The sequence below is a fragment of the Bufo gargarizans genome, chromosome 1, assembly GCF_014858855.1.
Source record: "Bufo gargarizans isolate SCDJY-AF-19 chromosome 1, ASM1485885v1, whole genome shotgun sequence".
Taxonomy (NCBI): Eukaryota; Metazoa; Chordata; class Amphibia; order Anura; family Bufonidae; genus Bufo; species Bufo gargarizans.
Window position 1 is genome coordinate 664,247,307 of NC_058080.1, and position 6,000 is coordinate 664,253,306.

General features: G+C 44.1%; 1 protein-coding gene across 12 annotated transcripts in view; it reads right to left on the bottom strand.

Annotated features, from left to right (window-relative positions):
- Positions 1-4,780, bottom strand: part of GCNT4 (glucosaminyl (N-acetyl) transferase 4) — a 38,256-nt gene extending 33,476 nt beyond the window's left edge. For 5 of the 12 annotated variants that reach the window (XM_044276070.1, XM_044276073.1, XM_044276068.1 and 2 more), the window contains exon 1: positions 2,049-2,425. The gene's annotated coding sequence lies outside the window, so the exon portion shown is untranslated. Of the gene's footprint in view, positions 1-2,048; positions 2,435-4,669 lie in introns of those variants that run through there. The other 7 variants (XM_044276078.1, XM_044276079.1, XM_044276071.1 and 4 more) reach the window with 4 other exon arrangements.
- Positions 4,781-6,000: the final 1,220 nt, after the last annotated feature.

Genomic DNA, 6,000 nt, shown 5'->3' on the forward strand with positions numbered 1-6,000 from the left:
TCCATGTCACATTTCTCCCCCCTTCATCCATGTCACATTTCTCCCCCCTTCATCCATGTCACATTTCTCCCCCCTTCATCCATGTCACATTTCTCCCCCCTTCATCCATGTCACATTTCTCCCCCCTCCATCCATGTCACATTTCTCCCCCCTCCATGTCACATCACCCCCCTTGTCAAATCACCCTCCCATGTCACATTTCTCCCCCCTCCATCTCATATCACCCCCCAATGTCACATCAGCTCTCCATGTCACATTTCTCCCCCTCCATCATGTCCATTTCACCAAACCCCCCCATATCGCATTTCTCCCCGCGGGCCCACAGACAGACTACAGACATTTTGTCCAATTTTCTTGTCCCATACCCCCTTCCATCATGTCACCCCCCCCCCCACCATTAATGTTCTGTTATTTAAAAACATTATGTGCTCCGCTCTGCGCTCAGCACCTACCGGTTCCACCTACGGCAGTCGGCAGTCCATCTGGTCTGAGCCTGGCTGTGTGAGTCACTGTCACAGACTCACATTCACCAACAGCCCTGCTCCAGACCTCCGCTCCAGTTGCTGCCGCCAGCCACCAAGGCGCCACTCGCCAGTCACCCCCCTGACCCCTTGACCGCGTTGCGTGTCGCTCTGTGAATGAGGGCCAGGGCCGCACGGCACACACGCAAATTATTATTTAATTTTTTTTAAGTTTTATTTTTTGGCCCCTGCGCCCCCCTCCCCCTTCTCTGCGCCCTCAGGAAGCCGCTTGGTCTGCCTTATTATAGCGCTGGCCCTGCATAAATATATACCAGCGTATCAGTCTACAGCCATCCTACAAGTATATGGAATTCTATTAATCCCATCTGATCAGTATCCAGAACCTGAACGTAGATGTACGAAGCATTTCATGTATGAGCATGCATTATTCTGGCCCCAGCTTTATGGTTCTCCAACCGCAGTATGCAGTGGTCCTAATATCTAAAATAATGAGCAAATATCATTTGTGTATCCACAATTTATGATTACGCACAGAATTTCATCAAAGGCTACTTTCACACTCGCGTTTGGTGCGGATCCATCATGGATCTGCACAGATGGATCCGTTCAGATAATACAACCATCTGCATCGTTCAGAACTGATCAGTTTGTATTATCTTTAACATAGCCGAGACGGATCCGTCTTGAACACCACTGAAAGTCAATAGAGGACGGATCAGTTTTCTATTGTGCCAGATTGTGTCATAGAAAATGGACCCGCCCCCATTGACTTACATTGTGTGTCAGGACGAATCCGTTTGGCTCAATTTTGTCAGACGGACACCAAAAAGCTACAGGCAGCGTTTTGGTGTCCGCCTCCAGAGTAGAATGGAGACAGAACGGAGGCAAACTGATGCATCCTGAGCGGATCCTTTTCCATTCAGAATGCATTAGGACAAAACTGATCCGTTTTGGACCGCTTGTGAGAGCCCTGAACGGATCTCACTAATAGAAAGCCAAAAGCCCAAAACGCCAGTGTGAAAGTAGCCACAGTCGAAAGCCCTTCAACCCGAGCCTATGAGAAAGCAGCAATCTGTCTCAACATTTTCTTACTTCTACACGTTGCGTATAAGGCATTCTATGAAAGCAAAACCGTCACCATGAAAATGCAATGCATGGAGAACAGGAGGAGCAGAGCCCACTGATGTACAGCTTTGTGGGGAAACACTGGAACTTGTCATTTTTACATTTAAATCCCAGTTTTTTCTATGCCCAGTGAGTAGTCCTACCTAAACGACTGATATCCTCCCCCATCTGAATGTGAACAGATAGCAATCACCAATAAGATACACTGATAAGACACTGGGATCCTTATAACTTCCTTCACACAACTCGATCACTCTGCTCTTCCTGCTCTATAACATGCTGCCTGCGGATTGCACTGCATTTTCACGGTGACAGATTCACATGTACATATCTTTCTATTAACTCTTAAGTCAAGGATATCCCATCATCTACTCATTCAGACAAGTAGACTTCCACCTATTAACATTTAATTAGGAGTATACAGTATTCGATTATACTTACCGGAGTATACGGAATTCATGAGTATCCTGTATAAGACACAGCGAAGCCCACGAGTATCATATAAACCTAATCGGACCTTCTAGGAGGACGCAGCATTCTACTGTATAAGACATTAGACACAGGAGCCACCACCATTCAGCATTCCAGGCTACTCCCTTAGGAAACATGATAGAGCATCCCAGTGGAATGGTTTACAGGTCCACCCACCTCCCAGTAACGAAGCACTGTCCCATCCTGATATTGCAGCAAAAGTACCAGGGAGAAATGAAGAACTTACTGGCGTGCTGTACAGATGGCCAGAGACCGAGCTACTAAAGGAAGGGACTCCAGGCTTGTCTTGCTACTAATATGCACTGAGCCTTGTGTGACAGGACAGGAAGGAGTCTGTCAGAGGTGTATGAGAAGGGGCTGGGTGATGTGAAAAAGAAATGGGAACGCTCCTCCTCCAGCAGCACAAGGAAGTGAACTGTCTGCTGTGTGCCGAAATCTAACTGCTCGCAGAAAAATGACATCTGGGCAGAGATTTCTGTATACTGAGCTGATGACATGTTCTCACGTCTTCGCGCTGGAGGCTTCTATACACTTCGTGCACTTGACTTTAATTAGAAGTCAAGAGCCCTGCATTTAATTATCTATTACTTAGTAATCGTTATTATATGGCGGTGGCATACCCTGAAGGGCTATAGACATGGCTGCACATTCTGAACTGTTGCCTACTGGGAGAATGGAGCCCTCTTCTCTGCAGTTCGGAAAGTGTGTCCCTCTCCATTGCAGTTTACCTAAATTGGTGAAAAAGCTGAGTCTTTCACTACACCCACAGACTACAAGAAAGACTCCATTTCATCTACTCCTTTTTGGAGTGACTTACAGGGCTCGGAAGACACTATATTTTACCTGTATTCGTGGGTCCCAGAGATGGCCACACAGTACACCCAGGGCCGGTTTTAGACAAAATGTGGCCCTGGCCAAAATCAAAAGTGGGGCCCCAAATCTTGTAATAATGTACTAACAACACAGTTACATTCTGTCGATTTCGGCGCTCCCTCACAGATTTACACCCTGTAAAGCTCCTCACACCGTTTTTCACCCTCATGGCCCCAGAATATGGCACATGCCCCTTCCCCCACAGCAATGAGTTCCCCTTACTCACGGAATCTTAGACTGTTAAAAACCAGAAACACTGGATTCCTCTTCAGGCGCTCTTTCCCCCAGAGGAGATCAGGGAAAGCACCCTGTTCTAAAAATGAGTCGCAGCCTGTACTAGGCTTCCAGGCTCATTGTTAGTATATCCCAGTTCACGCCACTAGATGGCAGCACTGAACTGTGATAAAGTGATTTCTATGCAGCATAAGACTACATGCACACGAACGTTGATTGTTTCCATGTCTGCTCAGTTTTTTTTTTGCGGATAGGATGCAGACCCATTCATTTCAATGGGTCTGCAAAAAATGCGCACAGCATACTGCGTGCTGTCCACATCAGTATGTCCGTTGCGTAGCCCCGCCAAAAAATAGAACATGTCCTATTCTTATTCGTTGTTACAATGGATCCGCAAAAAAAAAAACAGATGGCATACAATCGTGCGCATCGACTGCAAAACACATACAATCGTGCGCATGTATCCTAATGGAGCAATTTACATCTGATGATTGTAAGTTGTGGTCCACTTGGGGGACTTAGCAAAAAGAAAATAAAAATGTAAAAAAAACCTTTTGAAAATATAAAAAAACATAAAAATTGTAATCACTCCCATTCCCCAAAATAAAAAGAAACCAAAAAAATTTGAATTATGGGCATCGCCGCATGCGAAAGCACCCATACTATTAAAATATATTTAAAAAAGTTAGCCCATATGGTGAATGGCGTAACAGAATTTTTTTTAAAAAAAGGCTGTTTCAAGTTTTTTTCATCACTTTATCTCCCAAGAAAATTGAATAAAAAGTGATCAAGTCACACACAACCCAAATGGCATTGTCAAAAACGACAGATCGTTCCGCAAAAAATTAGCCCCCCATACATCTCCATAGACATAACTATAAAAAAATTATGAGGGTCAGAATATCGCAATGAAAAGAAAAAAATACGAAGTGAGTCCTGATGAGGCTTAGCTTGCTGCACTGAATGGGCCCATAAAGGTCCTGAGTGGGGGGCTATTAGGGTTGCCACCTTTCCCAACAAAAAATACTGGTTACAGTTAAAAAGGTTGGTGTTGGTTAATATGGGTGTTATTTCATCATATTTTACGCTTTGCTCAATTTTTTTCTCAATAAAATCAAACTTTTCACTGTTGGGGACACCCTGTGTATTTAAGTTTCATTTAGCCTCTATTTTTAAAATGTTTCTGTGGGGATTCAAACTCACAACCTTCTACATTAATACATTAAGGGCAAAAGCCTTAACCACTGGGCTGTAGAGCTCAATGCTATGTTTTTTAATGAAAAACCTCATAGAAATTTCTCTTGTATTAAATTCCCCACTCTGCAGTACTGACTGTTCAACCTTCGGCGATCTGTCTGGGATTGAAGCAGGGGGGGCCCTTGGAGGATCGGTGCCCTGGGCAATTGCCCAGTTCCCCCCCCCCCCTCCCCCATGCCTGCCCTGAGTACACCACCAGTACTTACCTGTCTCTGCTCTCATGCCACAAGCACGTCTGATCAGTGCACTCCTGCTGTAGAATCAGTTTCATAGAAAGTCCATTAAAGGGGTTGTCTTATAGTGCAGAGTGGGTTAAAGAAATTAATAACCATTACTGTTCTGATGCTTTCCAGTCCCCACTTCTTCCCTTCTTGATCCCACATAAGAAACAGAAGGAGTTGCACTACTCACTGGCCACAGTGGTAATCAGTAGTGTTGAGCAAATCGAAGTTCACGAAGTGGACTTTGATTCAAATTTAAGGAAACATTTGATTTGCTGCAAAGCTGAATCTCCTTGTGCTTCGCTGTAACTAATTGATTTTCCCTGAAATCGCAGTAAAAAAATAATAATAATTACATTTTTTGTTTAATAAAAAAACACTAAAATCTCTTAACAACTTCACATCCGCCCATAGGATATAAACACTGGACTAGGAAGCACCTCCAGTGGCCATCTGATGAGTGGCCACTAGAGGTGTAAATACTGCCTTTTTTTCTGAAAAGGCAGTGTTTACATTAAAAAGCTTACAGAGACATGCTATAGACACCAGAACTATTACATTTAGCTGTTGTGGTTCTGGTGACTATAGTGTCCCCTATTATAGAGAAAAAAAAGAAGAATCACCACAAAAGTATCAAATAAAATGGCTGTATCATTATTCTAAAAATCAAAAAAGCACAACTTCTGACACAAATATATAGTATTTTGCAGATTACTTTTTTTTTTTTTTTTACAATGTGCAGATAGTACTGTACCCCTCCATCCCCCTTCTCCATCCCCTATCCCCTTCTCCAACCACCCAGCACCCTTACATAAAACAAGTACTATATATAATATAGCTTACAGTGAATGACTGTAAATACTTACAGTTCTGAAGACTCCAGCAGGCTCAGGATTAGTGCTCTGGGCAGTGGCCAGGTGAGCTCTGGGCTGGAAGTGGGCACCGCTCTGCATTTCAGGAAGGAGACCTATAAGACGCACCTAGGTTTTAGAGGGGAACAATAAGAAACAAAATAAAAAATGTCATTAAACCTCAGGTCAGACCACCAATCAGACCCCCAATGTTAATCAGACCTCAGCTGAAAGCCCCAATCAGACCCCCAATGTTAATAAGACCCCAATAAGACCTCAAATCAGACCCCCAATCAGACCTCAGCTTAGACCCAAATGTAAATGACCCCCAATCAGACCTCAGATGAGAGCCTCATGCCTATCATCACCCCCATATCAGCTCCCATGCCTCTTATTAGCCCCCATAATCATCCCTTATGCCTTTCATCCCCATTATCAGTCCCTTATGCCTCTCATCAGCCCCCA